At 23.7% G+C, this 19,452-nt stretch overlaps 1 long non-coding RNA gene across 1 annotated transcript in view; it reads left to right on the top strand.

Annotated features, from left to right (window-relative positions):
• LOC142331400 (uncharacterized) overlaps positions 1-19,452 on the top strand; it is a 305,532-nt gene that overhangs the window by 229,985 nt on the left and 56,095 nt on the right. The window contains exon 3 of the long non-coding RNA XR_012757986.1: positions 12,524-12,586. This is a non-coding gene — a long non-coding RNA (uncharacterized LOC142331400). The remainder of the gene's footprint in view (positions 1-12,523; positions 12,587-19,452) is intronic.

Genomic DNA, 19,452 nt, shown 5'->3' with positions numbered 1-19,452 from the left:
TAGTTTTTACGAAAATAAAATCTGAAACTTACAAAAATATGTCCATGTGCATTAATTGGATAATGATAAATTGATTGAGAGCTGTTTAAAAATCGTAAAAAAAATATGATGTAGACACCACATAACTTCCTTTTAGGTCTATTAAATTACATATACACATTTTTTGCTGCATTTCATTTAAACATATACTCGTTCAACTTTATTTAACCAGTATACAGAAGTTCACTAAGTGAAATAGTTTAATTATTAATTAATATATTCATTTTATTTCACGCCGCTCAAGACGTGATGTAAGTGAGAACGTATCGAATCCGTAACACATCGGTTCGAATCCGACTTCATGTACAAATATTTTCTTTTAACTTTTTTTTTTATTTAAATATCTTGATTTATTAGTATTAACCTCTGATTGTAAAAATGTTTTAATTAAAATGAAAAGTAGATAAAATTTTATTTCACTAATAACTTCTAATTTTTTTTTTCATTTTTTTTTGTATAATTATTGAATTATTATTTATGGTTATTTTTTTTTACAATTACAGGTAAATAATTATTAATAAATCAAAATATTTAAATTAGAAAAAAATTTAAAAAAATATGTGTATGTGAAGTCGGATTCGAACCGATGTGCCTTCTCCTGATAGATCCAAATATTTCATTAATTAAATTTTTATTTGGCTATAAGTCTGGAACCAATGAAAATAAGTACCGCTTATGACATATCGTCGAAAAGCACTCACAAAGGGCTTACTATTGCAGTTAAAAAAGCCGAAAATCTAAAAGTTTTTGATTTTCGGCTTTTTTGGCCATTTTAGGCCCAGTCGATTGCAATTAAAAGGGGAGTTGCACAACTAGATATTACAGCAGTCCTAAATACGAAATTCCAGCACTCTATGGCTAATCGTTTTTGAGCTATGTGAGATACATACTTTGTACGTACAACGTTTTTTTACGTTTTTTATTTGTACGTACAGACGTCACTCTGAAACTATTCAATATGGGTTCAGGGATGGTCAAAATGGCATTTTTCCGTTGGAATAATTTATAAAAAAATTTTCTAACTTATAAAATTTATATGTATTTAATTTACTTTTAAAAGGAATTTTAACCTAACCAAAAATCGGGTTATTATTAATTCGATCAGTTTATCTCAAATCGAGTTTCAAAAAAAGTGTGGGGAGCAATATCAATAAAATTAAAAAAAAATGATTTTAATAGTTTATTTATTTTTATTATTATTGTATGTACGTTCCGATGAAATTTTTCATAATATTTAATGGTTACTGTTGACTTGTCATTGATCACAGGTCAATTAAAAAATTCTTATATAATTTTCATAAATAATTAAGCATCCTATTACAGCATAGCTAACTAAAAAGTAACAGTTAAGAAATATTTACAAACTATACCCTGTACTACTGAAAAAAAAAAAAAATAAAATAAATAGATTTTCAAAAAATAAGTAAATTTATTAACCTATTATCAATAATGTACAGTTATTAATTTTCTTTTATAGATTAATTATTAGATGAAAATTTAAGAAATTTTTTCTTTTACATTAATTTGAACTTCATCATTTCGGACAAATCCAATATTTTCAATTTTATTACAACTCATTTGAATTCCTAAGAAAAATTTTATTTATCTTTTTTTTTTTTAGCAAAAATTATCGACAATCCATAATTCCGTTTTTTATTAAAAAATAGTTGAATAAACTGGCAAAAATAAAATAAAAAACTAGTAGAAAAGTCTTGAAATTTTCTTCTAAAGAAAATTTTGTTTTTTGTTTATTTTTCTTAATCTATTATAAGAATGATCAACACGTAGATCGATTTGAATCCTTAAAACTAAATATTTATAATAAAATTATAATACCGTCAAACTTGAATATCCGAACTCAGGTGAAACGAAATTCCTGTAAACCGAAAAAGCATTTATATATACATATATTTTTAATAATATAAACCTTTGCATATTGTACAATTATAAGCGCTCACATTATCTAATTTATAAAATATAGCTTAATAAATCATGTCGAATTAAATGACAGGAAAATACGCACTAAATTATACCTTAAGTTATAAAAAAATTGTAAATTTCAGTTTTCTTCTTTTTTGTTAACAAAATGATAAATTAAGACGGTAACTTCGTCGTTTAGAATTTTTTAATTAATTTTTATGAAATAAAATTTTTTTAAGATATGCGTTTAACCTTTCAAATATTGTTTAAAATAAATACAACGGTTTTCCCCTTGTTCTCGTACGATAATACATAGCGCTTTCATTTACTATTATTAAAATTAACGTTTTTGTTATAATTAACTTTGCTCTTAAGTGGAATTAACTGAAATTATGGTGATCCAAAATCACATTGTCCACTTACTTCGGCCAACAGTAATTTTATTATACTTTCTTCTTAATTACTGAATGAGTACTTAATATTCAGCTACTTCAAACAATTAAAATAAAATATGTTTTATGATTATTTTGAATAATTTTATAATAGTTTTTGCAAAAAAATACTTGTAAAATATATGTATTAATTAAATTTTTTACTAGATCTGAACGAATTTATATATTACAAAAAAAATATTTTATTAATAAATTACTCAAAATTTCATTAATAAGAATAGGGGACTAAAAGTAAAATTAAAATAAATAAAAAATTAGACCTGTGGCCTTTAATCCAATATATTTTCTTTAAAATCATGTAAAATTTATTAAATAATTTTGTAAATATAACATAAAAATATTTTATACCCAGTTGTACTTGAAAATAGTTTTAAGAAAATACGAAATAATTATGAATTATTACAACTGTACAATATATTTTTATATTAAACTGAAATAAAAATCATTTAAAAAAAAAATCTAGCAATAAAAAAAGTATATAACAGAATCTATTTATCTATGAAGTTAATTAATTTTGATTTAATACTACAAAAATAATTATACCGACTTAATTTAACATAACATGACCACTTAATAGACCTAGAAAATAGAAAACAACTTCAGTAATTCAAACTAACTAATTACTATATTTAAATAATAACTAAAAAATAATGATTAAAAAAATGTAACCTTCATAAAAAAAAATAAAATAAAAAATCTAAGCCAATTATTTAAAGAAAATGCCTTATACACAATAGACGATAGTAATTTTTTTTTTTTAAATTATACCATTTTAAATTGAATCGTTTTAAAATAACTCTAAAAGGAAAACTTAATTATTAGTAAATCGAGTTCAGGAATTCGTTAATAAAAAAATAAAAGAATTACGTAACTTACCATATACGAATATAATATATAATGGAGAAGTCAACATAAATTTTTAAAGCCGTTATTTTTGTTGTAAGCTGGTGAAATAAATTATAGGACTATAAATCTATTTTTTTATTTTGTTTTAAGAATGCCAATTAATAAATAAAAAAGAAAAACAATTCAAAATATGTTCAATAATTAAAAATTAGTATATTAATTGAAATATTAATTATTACCAGATAAAAATAGGTATTTTGATGCATTATCAGCCATTGAAATAGAAACTCCTCCTAAAATAATAATAATAAAATAAGATTTTAACGTAAGTTATCTGTTACAAAATATTTTATAGGAATGAAATATTAGATTTAAAACAAATATAATCTAAAAAAAAATTAGTCTAGACAAAAATATATTAAAGAACTGTAGACAAACAAAATAAAGCGAATACTACCATTTGTGAGCTAAGTCTAAATGATATCTGAAAACATTTATTATTTTTACTTACTTTTTAATGAATTTCCTTTAATATTAATACTAAAATACATCCTACAATGGGCCTACAGTAAAACAATCCAGTACCAAACAATAATTTTGTCAAAAAATATATTATTGTCCTTGTATCTATGTAGATCATCTATAGAAAAAAAAAACTTTAAATTACGACATCTGAAAAAAATATATTACGGGATCGCCTAAGCCGCTTTTTTTTACTAAATAAATATATATATCGGAAGTGTAACAAATTACATTTAAAACTGAATATTTAACCGAAATTAGTCAAACCCGATCGAACAGTCAAACAGAAAAGTTCACAATTAAGTTATTAATAGTTCTATTAATAAATTAACCTAAAATTTTAATCGAAATCAACCCTAAATTAATTTAAATGAATCTGATAACTACAGAACTTAAAAACACGACCTTCTCCAACAAAGTCTCATCACGCAACTACAATTAATTCCAATTCAGATATGATTTTTATTTTTTTTTAAATTGAAATTAACAATAAACTGTAGTTACTATTACAGTAGGCGTACTGTATAATTAATTAATATGTAGACTCTAATTAAAAATTATAAGAACTTTTATTTTATTCTACTGTAAATTTGTTGAGTGCTTTGCGTTTTTATTTCTTTATTTACTGTATATTCTGAATTTAATTTTTGCTGTTTTTATTTTTATTTTGTATATTAATGTGCATTGACATATTAATATACAGTAATATATGTATTGCACATATAATGTTCAATACATATTCTTCAATACAAAAAAGAATAAATTTTATCAAAGTAGAGGTAAAATAAAAATATAATAATTAGTAGTTTATTTAGTGAACAATTTAAAATATAATATTAAGAAAAACTTTCTCCTTTTTTTTTAGGGGTCAATTTAAAACCCTAATAATAACATAAATTTAACCACTTTATTATGCAGTTTTAAAAAACATTATTTTGATCAAAATATACCTTTATCGATTTATTTATTTTAAAAAATGCGGAAAAATAAAGAAAAATTAATTCAAACCTATGATGTAATGTTTTAATAATTTTTTTTCTTTTATGCATTAAAATACTCACGGTAAAAATAAAAACGATCAAAATTTAATTTTATATGTATATTTTATACATTTTTATTTTTAAATTATTTAACATAAAAGAAACTGATGTATTAATACACCAGCACGGGCACATATATAAAACAAAATGAAGTGAGTGATTCATAATCAACGTCCTGGAAAAACTACTAAAGATAAATTGATGAAAAACAAATGTGTTTTTACACATATTCTTTTTATGGTGTAAATGCACAGTAACAGAATATTATATTGAAATTGCGAATTAAGGGCTAAAATGGAATAACATTGAAATTTACTATTATTCTTTTTTTTAATTTCTCAATAACAAATAAAAATATCAACTTAATTTTTGGTGTGTGTAATCCTCATGTGAATATATAAAAATCGTATCTAGATTTTTTGAAATTTAGAGTTTAAAGGGTTGAAATGGATTTTTCAATTATTTTCAAAATACTTTTTTCAATTATATATTTTTTTTAATTTCTTGATAACAAATGATGATAACAACTTCATTTTTGGTGTATGTAATCTGAATGTGAATATCTAAAAACCGATTTCGAAATTTTTCAAAATTTAACCTTGAAACGGGGTAAAGAAAGATTGAAATTTTTCCCATTTCCGACTATATTATAGCAGTTATTCACTTGATTTTGCCTAAATCAAGTGAATAAATAATCTTCAGATAATTAAATAAATACCAAATTTTGGTATTAAATTTAAATTTCAAATTTTTATTAGGTGTGACGGTGTACGGCGCGGCGGCTCAAACAACACAGTCACTGCCATTATTATTGTATGTGTGATGCGACTGGGTTCACCTGCCTCCGGTTACTTGTCTAAAAAAAATCATAAAAAATGCGACCGCGCCTGGAAAAACAAGTAACCATATTGCGGGCTAAGCCACCACGGGATGCTATTGTGTGTATATCTATATGTATATGTATATTTTTTAATTATATATATAATTATATATATATATATATATATATATATAGTTAACTAAATTAAATCGTTACTATAAATTACAAGCTATGAAATTATAATAATCCAAAAACAATTGTTTATTTTGTTTTAATAATATTTTAAAGTATTCCATAAACACATTTATTATTAACTTCCATAAATATCAGATAATAAACGACCCGTCATTATGATTCGTTATAGAGTTATTCAATAATTCTCGCAAAATATAAAAACACAAAAGCAAACTTATATTTGGCTTTGAAAAATTTATCTTATGAATTTTCATACTCGTATATTTATATAAAAAAAGGAATAGCTGTAAATAAATGTATATTAATTTAAATTAAAATTCGAAGTAAAACATTTCATGTTATGATTACAAATAATAAACAGGCTACAGAACAGTTTCATGAATGAAAAAAGAAAGATATCACTTCATGTCTACAAGACAGATGTTTTTATCATATTAAATAAAAAACTACATAATAAATATGCTCAAAATAGGTTGTTTATTGATTTTTTTTATTTATTAAAGACTAAAAAAATACATATGATAAAAATGAAAGAATAAAAGCTGACTACACTGTTGTAGGACTTTTCCAGAACGCGAGACTAAAGCCGCGAGCCGCGTTCTAGGAAAGTCTCATAGGAAATAACTCAAGTTTGGGTTATTTCTAATGCACGGCTGACACATAACTTAATTTAAAAGCGGTAAATGATAAATATTACATTTATAATTTTATTTAAATATAATAAAATTTTCGTTTAGGTTTAATTGAATGAATGTCACAGAAAGCGCACGCGCATACCGTATATAATTCATACGGTTGTGGCGGCACTAGCGGCAACGGTCGGTACTAACTAAAGTAATGTAATTTCACAACTTGCTTAGAACAAATTTTGCTTGTACGGTCGGTAAAGTGGATAGCCGTGAGGCTTAACGCAGCAGGTACCAAGTCAAACAGGAGGTCGAGTATGAGACGTAGCCAGACCAAGTTACTTTTTTATACTTTAAATATTATTCATTTATTTAATTCTACCTCTCACCTGTGACATCAAAATATAGCAGATGACTACAACACCATTTTTTTTTTTGGGGGGGGGGGAACTCTGATTTTACACAGATATTTATATTTTTTAATTGTTAATAAATATGTCTAAGAAAAATATCAATTTAATTAGGAGATACTGAGGGTGACCTTCCTCTACAGCCTCACACCCTTGACATTTTAAGTTGAAAATTTAATGACATCAATGCCCCATATATACAAGTAATCTGACCAGGTTTGGTCAAAATCGATCCAGTAGTTCCGGAGGTAAAAGGTAATTTAGGAGCCGACACCGGACACATGTACATACGAACATTAACATCCGTAAAATTTTCATCCGGTTTTTTGTGTTCCTTAGCTGTCAAAACGTCAAGATCCGGTGAAAACCGCATATGCCCGAGTTGGACCGATTACAATACTTTCCCTTTTAGACCTATAATTATCCTATAGCGCTATCTTGACGGGAAAGTAAAAAGAGATACATTTTCTGATAAAAGTAACTAAACAATTAAAACCTAAACCTAACCCATCTCTAAGAAATTTTCTCAGAATTTCTACGCATATAATCCGAAAAAGAATAAACATAATTAGATAATTAACCAGCAATTATAATAAAATAAACACCAAACCTAGAAAAACTCAAAAAGACAAATCATAAACAAATCCAATAAAATTAAAACTAAACGGAAATAACAAAGAAGTTATTAACCTTAAAATAGGCACTAAAAAATAAATTAAATAATTCCCAAAAGAAAGAATATAAAATTCTCTTCTAAATAAACTAAAATGAAACAAAGAATAAATATATGTAATAAATAAGTAACATGTAATAAGTAATATAAATAAGAAGTTATTTTTGGGAAAAACTTAAAATTAATACGCGTATTTATATTGTAATTTGTAATCTTAAATGAAACAAAAAAAAAAAAAAAAAAACGACAAGAAAATTGTATTTCCTAGTGTATAAATACACTTCATCAGAAATACGGTAGTGCGTACATCTGTTTTTTCTGATTTTACATGTTTTTAAAACTGTGAATTTCTGGATCTAAATTTGAATTTATTTTTTGTTGTTGGTTATTTTAGCTAAACCATTCAAAAAAAATTTTGTTTATTAGTGTATTATTTGGAAATAAAATTCTAAATTTTTATTATAAAGGAAAAAATCATAGATAGCCAAATGATAAAGTTCTTCTACCACTAATAATATCAACTATGCTAACTGGTTGATCTATATATCAGCAGATAAAATATATTACCATAAGGAAGCGTTTAGATAAATTAGTACTACAGTTAAAGAGGCTGATGAATTTAAAGACTAAAATATTGAATTATTAAATTAATAAATACAGAATTATTAAATTTAATAAAATTTGTTAAATAAAATAAATCTACATAAAATAACTTGCACTATACCAAATACAACAAAACTGAAATTCTTAGTTTTCATTACAATAAAAATGAGGAATTGTAAAATATGATTTATAAGCTTTCTGACGGAAACAATTTTCATTTAAAAATAGAAAATTTGAACATTTTATCGCCGTCTAAATTTTAAGACAAAGTTTCAATGTCTAATAGCAAATAACCATTTTTTTAAAGTTAGAATAAGGTATAATTTATTTAGGTATTTATATATTATACAAATATATTATGTATGGAAAATCTTTTGAGTGTAAGAAACACTAACTAATAATCATTCTATATTTTTTAATAAATTAATAATTAATATTATAAGTTATTTAATAAAAACAGAAAGGTTTAAAATGTTAGGATTTAAAAAGTTATGTTTAAAAAAAAGTAAAATAATACTTAATTTTAAAGATTTAAAAAAAATTAAATTTTTTTATATCAAAATCCAGTAATCGCATGCCAAAAGTTAAATTAGTTTTCGGAAGTGGGTATTTCTGATAGATCCTGTAAAAATATATATCGACTTTTTAGAGCCGGTAACCGATTTTTTTGTCGCACTGTTGAATTTACAACTGGTTCCAACTTATCAGAACCATAATATGTAATAATATATATCTTATACAATATATAATAAAAATAAATTATTACAGAGATGAGTGCAAGGAACATTGACAAAGTTCAGAATATAAAAAGCAAAGAAAACACCAAAAAATAGTCTTATCAGTCACACAAAGAATAACTAATGAAACAAAGAAACAGTGAAATAAATCAAAGAACCTACAAAAGTAAGTGGCGAAACGAAATGAAGAATTTTGACGATGGACAATACCCTAGGGTAGGTGATTCCCCTCAAATATCGGAGAAATTAGAGATCTAATTTTAGGTACTAGATACAACAAAAATAATTTAACGTACGGATTCTGGAATTTGTGTGAAATTCTACTTTCATAATTTATCAGAAAATAGAACTTTTGGATTGTTGAGATTCAATATGAAATATAACGATTTTCTGAAACGTGGATCATTTATTTTTAATAATATTATACCTGATTTTTTTAAAAAGTATTTTACTGTCGCTAACAAGGGATTTTTTATAGGAAAAGAAAGATAAATTTTTACTTTGAAGGATGTTGTTTATTTTGCATAAAATTCGGGAATGATTTAGATTAATTTATCTAAAACAAGGAAATTAGTAAAATTTTTTGTTCGAGTTATCTTTTTTATCGATTGATATATTTTTTGAGTTTAAAAGAGCTCTTATATTTTTCGATGAAGATTTTAATTCTCGAATAAATTGTATGAACATATCTTTGAACGTTCAGGTTTATCGTAGATCATTCATGTGAGGTTACTAATAACTAAAAATTCTCTTTGTTTTAATTTATCGAATGCATAAGGATTTTTTAAACTAAATGGTCTATTCAATGAATATTACTTCTTCGAATTTTATTTTTATATTTGATTCAGCAAAAAATATTACTGATTTCATGTACGTTACAGAAAACACTAACGGGAAAATTATAGATCTTGAATCTGTAAGTATTTCATCGCTTTTAAATAATATGTATTTAGTAAAAAGCAATTTACATCATTTTTTTTTTTTTTTTACTTTACAATATAAAGAGGGTAAAACAGATTTATAAAGATTATATTTTTTGCAAAAAAAAAAACTTCTTTTTCAATTCTCGATCCGATTTAACTTTTATATTAATAGTAATATTGTATCTGAGATTCTAAAATATTAGATTTTTAACATTTTAACAAAAAAATCATTCTTTAATTTAAAACTACCAAATAAACAATTATTCGGTTAAAAAAGAGTGATAATCATTTTACTCAAAATATGTAGTCGACTACATTGACATTATTGAGGTCGACAGAAGTAAGAATTAAGTACAGATGATAAAGATCTAAGTAAAATTTTAGATATTTAATTTGAATTGTTATTTTTAGAGAAATTACTACTTCGGAAGTTATATAAAAAGTACATCAGATTCATTGAAATGAAACTTCATTTATTAAAATTAATTTTAATAATAAAAAAAATTATAAATGTCACTATTCGACTTAAGCATTTAAATAATTAATTATTCGTGGGAATAATTCAACTGAAAATATGAAATCTTTACAGAAAAGTAAAGAAACAAGTAAGAGAATGAAAAACGAATTATATATTTGTAATTATCCATAGGTAATTAATATAGGATATAATGTTTGTGTAAATGTATTAAGTTAAACTCAATTTTCCATTGTTTATCAAAGGTATTTTTTTTATATATTTTTTTTTAATTTAAATTCATATTACACTGTATAAATTAAGTAACTCGTTGCTATGAGAATGTAAAATTTGTTTAAAACAAGAAAATTGTTCATTACTATTATTACTAGAATAAAAATATGTAAAGTAGGAAAAACATATAAAAATTATAGCTCTCAGAATAATTATGAAAGGCAAAATGGGGAGACATGTATGAAATTTATCGATTCTCAAAAAGCAATCAATCATATAGAATGGAAAAAAATATAAAATTTAATATTAAAAAATAAAGAAATAGAGAAAAAAATTATTAAAATGTATTTTGACAATCCTTAAATAGTTATTTCAACGACTGATAGTACAGTTGGGGAAAAAACTTTGTATAAGAATCAAATAGCCATAGCAAGAGTATAAAACATGGAAATAATGAATGAAACAAAAGATAATGTCAAAAACAAACCGTTAAAAGAGAGAGAAAAAATTATATAACTGTTGAAATAAAATATATATATATATATAGTATTTTTAAAAAAATGTGTGTCGTCTCGGAAGATAGCGCATAATGACAGCAAAATATAGTCGTATAGAAAGAAAAAATCTGAAAACAAAGTTTTAATACTTTACTGGCATTGGTTATCGATTCTTATAATATGGAAAAATAATTATACATGCAAAAAGTTACCTAATAATTCTTTCTTTTTTGGCGAGGGGGTAATTTATGATGAAATTATATTGTAATATTAAAATATTAAAGATTTTATTAAACTTTAATACTTTTAAAAGTTTAAATAAACCCAAAACCTATTGAAAAATTAAAAAATCGATATTTTTAAACTTTAATCTCCCCACAATATTGCCCCCAAAGTATTTTACTTTGGGTCACTTGCCCTACAATTACTTGCCTACAACTACTTGCTTTGTGTCTTTCTATGCTTAGAAAGACTAAAATTCGATTAAAAAATATGCAATAAATAAAAATACATTTTTTCGATTTTTGGAATTTTGGGACAGCATTTTATTTAAAATAAGAAAAACAAGCACGCATGTACTGAAATTAATATAAAGTAGGGTTATTACCGTGCTAGGGAAGTAAAAAGAGTTAAAAGAATGATTAAAGAACATTATAAAAAAAAAAAACATAGGTCGATACGAAGACAAGAAGTTTTAACAGTGTCAGAAAAGTGAAAAGTTACAAAATTATTTAATAACTGATTTTTCAGAGTACAATGCATTACAACCGTTCGATTAACTAGCTGACCCAACACACAAGCATGAAGTTTAAATTCACTTATTTAGGCGTGTATGAAAAATTCACAAATAAATACTCAACATAATCTCGAATTGAAATTATATTTTCTGTTGCCGACCTTAAAGTGAGTGTAACTCAAGAACGATTCAACCAATCTTCATCAAATTTTCACATAAAAAAATATATTAAACAGCAATGTTTTTTTTTTGTTTTGGTAGTCGTATTTTTAAATTAATTTTTATCTCTTGTTAAATAAAAAGTAATATTAAAACAAATATCTATTATGACTACTGCATTAGAGTTATAAATGTCAGATACACACTATTACAGAATATATAAATTTCAATAAAATTTGTCAAGCAGTTTTGGACATTTTTGAGCTACAAAATTTTATACATAAACTGTATTTTTTTAATTCTCATACCACAAAAGGTAAAAAAGTTCAATTTTACCTTCCAATCTCCACATGCGACCGAAAAAACTTTTCTTTTAAAAACCGGTAAAAAAATTGGTTTTACACCGTAAGGGGTCACTTTCACATTGAATTATATGTACTAAATTAAAGAACTTCATTTTTTTTTTTTTACAAAAGTTCAACATATATCTTTAAAACACTTATAATGAAATAGGTAAATTTTAATTTTGACAATAAAAATTTATAAAAACAAAATATGGAAATTGTATAATTTCTTAAAAGAAAAAAGGACAATGATATGTATTTTATACTAATAGATTTTTTTTTAACTGTTTCAGAAATCATACAGAGGATATTAATCTACTACAAAGAAAAATAAAGCAAGAATACAAAATATGAAGGTAACTGAATATAAAAAAAAAATTATATGCAAATACTAGCCGATATAAAGATAGAACTAAATTTATTTTTACACGACCACTCAAAAAGGGGTGTAATGTAATTAGAGTGTATGTATGTATGTTTGTTCCGCGTAGTAGCTCAACCGCTGAACCGATTTAGATGTATGACCCCGCGTTGGAATCCTTATGTTATCGGGAGTGTTATAAGCTATATAAATATGGCAAATTTCCGATCAACTGAATTTCAGATTTTCTTTTTAATTTACTCTTTTTTAAAAAATTTCGTTTTTGATGATGCCAAGATGATAATTTTACAAGCAGGTAGCATATTTATAATAACCAAACTGAAAAATCTGATAAACTTTTGAATATAATATGTTTTATTCCACTTTTACGGTGACCTTTATTCAAAATTTTACAAAATAAAGGGTGTGCAAATTGTTACAGATTGTAATTGAATATTTATTTCCAGAATAGTTAATTAAAATCATCCTCAGTAAGTAAATAACAAAAAATCATTTTCGCAAGATGGAAAGATATTGCTGTTTAAAAACTCAAATTGCAATTTTATCTCTAGAAATATTTTGAAAATTCATCTTTAGTAAATAAATCAAACACCAAAAAAAAAAAACACTTTTATCAAAAGTAGTAAGAAACTTCTGTTATCGAACGAAATTAAAAACAGAAAATGTCAATGGAAAATAGATTAAGTATTACTGCTTATCTATTAAAATATAGTAAAGGTAAAATCACTAAAGAAAATAATAGGTTTCTTTTTAAAATAGCATTTTATCAAAATTTAAAATAAAGAAAATCCGGCATAATTCAAATTTTATTCATGGAATGAGTTTATTAAGCAAGTTTCATTAAATTTGAAACTAATAAAACTAGTTCTGTATTATATATAACAATTATATTATATAAATAACAACGATTTTTTGTGTACGAACACAAAAGCAATCGAATCGTAACAACTTGTAGAAAAAAATTTTTTTTAAATTATAATACAGATAAGAAACATTACATGATCAGTCATTTATAAAAAAATCTAAAACTTTAAATTTTTTTCAACAAAACAAAATAAACAAATATATTATTTGGTTTTCAAAAAAAATCAAAACATGTAAAAAAAATCAAAACAGATGTTTTGATTTTTATCAAATAACGACTCCATCTGTCGATTAAATAAATTTTCTGTTTGATAATTCATGTTACGGGAAAAAATCTTTCTAGTTTTCATAAATAAAATACCAAAATAAAATTTGTTAAGTAAATTTATATTACTAAATTTTTATTTAAATATCATTCAAAACGTTTTTTAATAATCAGGTGAAAATATAATACAAGAACGTGGATCGATTAAATAGGTATCATCTCTCTTTAAATCTCATGATTCATTCAACAGTGATTGTACATAGATAAATTTCTTAAGTACAAAAAATTAGTTTAAAAAAAGTAATTCGTATCGACCCAGCGGTTCCTGAATTTTAAACAAAAAACCCCCTCAAAAAACTGAAGGGCATTTTGATTCACTTTATTTTTTACTTATATTACACTTAATAATTTATTTAATAAACTATTATTATTATTACTATTTTTAAGTTAGAAATTTTTTTTACATAAAAAGAAATAATAAAATTTAGTTTTAGTTCATTTAAGTGAACAATAACGTAAATTGTTAGGTTTTTTTTATAACAGTAAATATTTATAAATATTAATAAAATACTATAATAATTGATTCATGATTAAGCTGCGTGTAAGTTACATTCATCATGCGTGGAATAAATAGGCAGCCAGTTTATGCTATGAATTTAAGGTGAATATTCAATTAGATGCCTACATATACAATATAACATACATGAATAATAGATTTCCATTCATTCCTTATTAAAATAACCAACCTTTTATAATATTACTACTATTATTATTATTATTATTACGTAAAATAGGTTAATAGAAACATCATATGTTTTACTTTCATTTTTTTGTTTATGTAAAAAAAAAAGAAAACTAACAGAAAGAAAAAGTAGCTCAATTTTTGTTGTAATAGTTTATTTTTTATGTAAATTAGTCTAACGTTTTTTATAGTACTATAATTTCCGTTCTTTTTAATCATATTTCTAATAGATTAAATTTTATTTTTAATAGCTTATTATAAATAAATAGTCTCGGCAATTCATATGGAGGTCCCGGTTTCGAATCCCGATTAGGCATTGTATCTTTTCATACGTTACCATTTTCCAAAGGAAAACGTAACATTTTCCGGTAGTAATATTAGCCACCGGGCTAATAGCTGTTAATACCCGCTCTTTCATAACAAAAGAATGATCTGATTTGGACACCACATGACTTCCTTATACGCTTATTAAATTACATATATACTTTTTTTTTCATATTTTTTTTGTTATTATTTATTATAATCACTTTTTAGAATCAGATGTTAATAATTATTAATAAATCAATATATTTAAATTAAAACAAAAGTTCAATAAAAAACGGAAAATGAAAAAAGAAAGAAAATGTTGCAAACAATGAAAGAATAAAAAGTTTAAGAGAAGATGATGAATACAAAGAGAGAGAAAACAACAGATGTGTAAATAAATTAAGATCAGAAGAAATATATAAAACCAAAGGGCGATTAAATTATTGGTAACAACAAATAAACGAAATGAGATCAACTGAGAATATTGTCCGACAATATCAGGGGAGTAATGAACTAAAAGATAAGAATTTTTTGCAATTTATTAAAGATCGGGCATGTATGCCTCAATGTATATGTTGTTCTTGTGAGGGTCTATTTTTCAGTACTCTGTAGTTAACTTTAATGTAGATAAAATTAAACAGAAATTCCAGAAAAATTAAACAGGAATTAAACTTAAAATCCAAAAATAGTATAATTCTCAATTACGATATTGATATTACTCGTAATATTAAACAATCAGATGTTTCACTAAATGTATTACATATACACGTATATAATAACGCCTATTAAATTATATATACACATTTTTAAAAGTGCATAAAATTTTATTTTAATAACTTCTGATTTTTTTCATATATTTTTATTGTTGTTATTGAATAATTATACATTGTAAACATTTTGTTAATAATTATTAATAAATCAATATATTTAAATTAAAAAAAAAAAAAATTAAAAAGAAAGAAAAGTAGATGAAGTCTGATTCGAACCGATGTGTCTTCTCTTGTAACATTCAAATATTTCATTAATTAAAATTTTATTTGGCTATAATTCTGGAACCAATGAAAATAAGTACTACTTATGATGTATTGAGGAAAAGCTCTCAATGTCGGCTTATTACTGCAGTTATAAAAAAGTAATAAATCATAAAAAAAGTAAAAAATCCAAACCACTTTATATCTTGGGCTTTTTTGGACACTTTTGGTTTAGTCGATTGCAATCAAATGGGGTTGTGCACAACTAGATGTTATAGCAACCTAAATCCAACATATCAACATCCTACGGCTAATCGTTTATGAGTTATGCGAGGTATATACGTACATACATATATACAAACGTACATCAAGCCGAAACTAGTAAAATGGATTCAGGGATGGTCAAAATGGATATTTCCTTGAAATCCGAAAACCGAAATTTTTCGCAATCACAATACTTCATTTACTTCGAACATAGAAGTAAAAGAAAAAATGTAGTGAATTTTAATATTTATTAATAAATGAATTTACTTTTCTATAATTAATAATAAATAAAAATTATTATACTGTGCCGAGACACAATTTTAGAGGTTTTTTTTTTTATTAGGAAAGCGGTTTTTTTGGACTTTATTTTGTTGTTTTGAACCACATCAAAATTTTTTTATGATGCATTAGCTTTCAACCAAAATCTATTAAAGTAAACAAAAGTAATTTATTAAGTAAGTTTTAGTAGTTTATTAAGTTTAGTAGTTATTTAAGTAAAGTTAAACTATTAAAATAAAACAACTGCAAATATTTAGCTCATTCCCTAAACAAAAACTAGTTTAATTTATTTTTTAAAGATTTTCAATTTAAATATTTAAAAAAGTAAAATATTTAACTAAATTTCAAGAATAAAATAATAATAGTAATAAAACTAACGTTTATAAAAAAAAAATTCGTAAGTTGTGCTTGTGTCAAAGCGTAATTAAACTTTCAGGACATATTCTACAGGTTAAAATAATGAAAAAAGTTCATATAAACATAGGTCTAGAAACGCTTGTTTTTCAGTTACGGCTGTCGAAAGATTTCGCCCGGATTTCAGCTCTTCTAATAAAATGAAGGCCTACTGCAATTTTTGTTCCCAAATCACATTCCACATCATGGAATAAATCTGGTGGTTTCTTTTGTATTTGAGCTGGTAAAAGTGTAAAACAGGTCTCAAAACTATAACTGCAGTAGTTCTTAAGATAACGGACATAAAACACATAATTCGATTAGTACCAATCCAGTCGCGGCTTGTTTAAAAAAAAAATTAATTTTAATTGGAAAACTTAAAATAAATTAAGATAATAAAAAAATTGATGTTTTTATGACCACGTGACCGTTACAAAAAAAAAAACGACAAAATTTAAATAAAAAAAAAATACAATTTTGGGAATATTTTTTAATTAAATAAAAAATAGTCATTTCAAGGGCGAGAAAACTACACCGTTACAAATTACAAAGTCCATTAATTTTAGATTTAATTCAATTATTTATTATTAAAAAAAAAAAAAACTATTAAATTTAGAGTAAATCTTTTAATAAATTAATTAATTATTATAAATGTACAAATAAATAAGTACCTGGCATGTAATAAACCTAAACTGTGAATAAATTAAATGAATAATGAATTATTAAACATTAAATTAGTATAAAATATGATAATACTAGGATATTAATTATTAAAACAAACAAATGTTAATTAAAGTCAAGCAAGATTTGTTGCAATTACTTTATATACTCGCATTTAATATATTGTATGTACGCGTAAATATTGTGAACAAAACGAGTAAACTCAAGTACCGAACCATATTAATTTTTTCTTTTTTTTTTTAAATATATGTTTATTCATTTCTTTTTAGTTTTAATTATCCTAATTTTTGTTTGTTTTAGTACAAAATTAATTACATCACGCGGAATATTTATTTATTTTTCAAAAATTACTAAATTAATCTATATTAGTCACATTATTTTACATGCAATATATAAAATTATGGAGTATTTAATTATATTCTAGTTAAAAAAAACCGGTTTTGAAATTCTAAAAAAATAATCTTAGAAATATGCTAATTTTATAGCAAATAGAAAATTATGTAAGCAGAGAAGTTTTTATCATTTAGATTTATTAATATATTAATATTTGTGCATATTAGCAATATTAATCGAATCTATTCAATAAAAAAAAGATAAAAACAATTTCAAATATCATAAAACAATTAAAACGATGTTTACTTCATAAGGGCATATTTTTTAATAATTTATAAATTTAGTTATAATGTTGATTGTAAATTTTTATTTTTTAAAATAAAACCAAAGTTTTTAACAAAAATGGAAGTTTTTCATACCATAAAAATATGAAATATAAACATTAAAAATGTAAATATCCTTCAAATATTTTGATAAAAAAAAATTAAATTTTTTTCTTTGGAAAGAAGTTTTCCAACTACTTTGTGTTGGTGAAAGACGATTCATTTCCAGAAATTTGGGGGTGAAAAATGTAAAAAGAACAAAAATTTTTCAGTAAAAATTTCATTTAATGAAATCTAAATATATGGAAGGAATTCTATGAGATTTTTACGACTTGCACTCATGAAAACATCAGTTGAAAAAAGGAGTACGACGGTTTTTTTTTGGTACCGCAATTTTGTTTTATAATAAATAGGAAAAAATCTTTTAAAGTATCATTAAAAAATGTTTAAATGATAATGAATTTTTTATTCGATTAACAAATAAAAGGAAATCTTAAAAAAATTATAAGAAAATAATTTTTATAAAAACAAAAAAACATAATAATTTCTAATTTTTCTTTATTGAAAAGTTAGATATAGATTGAAAAAAGCTGATAATAAAGTTGTTTCCTGGTAATGTTTATTTATTCTTTTTATCATGGAAAAATAATGATACATGAAAATAAAAAATAAAAGTTTTTAAAAAATTCAAAAAATTGTTTTGATCGGTTTCCTCATTCACAATATTGTCCCCCAAAGTATTATTTTTTGGTCACTTGTCGTACTACTACGCCTAGGAAGAAAAAAAAATTCGGTAAAAAAAAAATGCAATAAATAAAAAAGGATAGTATTTTCGATTTTTGGGAAAGAGAAATATTGAGGGCAGATTTTTTTTTTTTTAAATGGTAAGATAACCATATATGCATACACTTATACTTAGCTTAGTAAAAAAGCAGGATTATGTTTACAAAATTTTATGAAAATTAACCCAAAAACTATCTACCTCATCCCTTGGAGATATTTACCCCAAAATTGTACCATCAAATATCCCAAAATACAAGAGCCTGTGTACAAGATTTCATCAAAATCGGTTTATTCAGTTAAAAGTTGTTAAGATTTAAAGCACGTACATACGTAGGTACAAATATAATTCTCACTTTTTTTTTGTTTTTTGGCATCCCTGGATCAAGAAACGTAAAGAAATGTCAATAAAAATCCATACCCCATTTTTTGATGTTTGCAATTTATGCACTATTTTCTGTGAGTGTTCTATTCATTCATCACACATGAAAACATAATCTATATATATATATATATATATATATATATATATATATATAGATTATATATAGTGTTTTGTTTTTTTTTTTTAGTTTTTTTATTTTAATGTTACTTTTACTTCAGACCTAGAGACAAATAAGTTTTCTTGTCTCTATTGTA

This window comes from Lycorma delicatula, chromosome 10 (genome assembly GCF_047948215.1).
Source record: "Lycorma delicatula isolate Av1 chromosome 10, ASM4794821v1, whole genome shotgun sequence".
NCBI lineage: Eukaryota > Metazoa > Arthropoda > Insecta > Hemiptera > Fulgoridae > Lycorma > Lycorma delicatula.
This window is presented reverse-complemented; position numbering and strand designations above follow the sequence as displayed.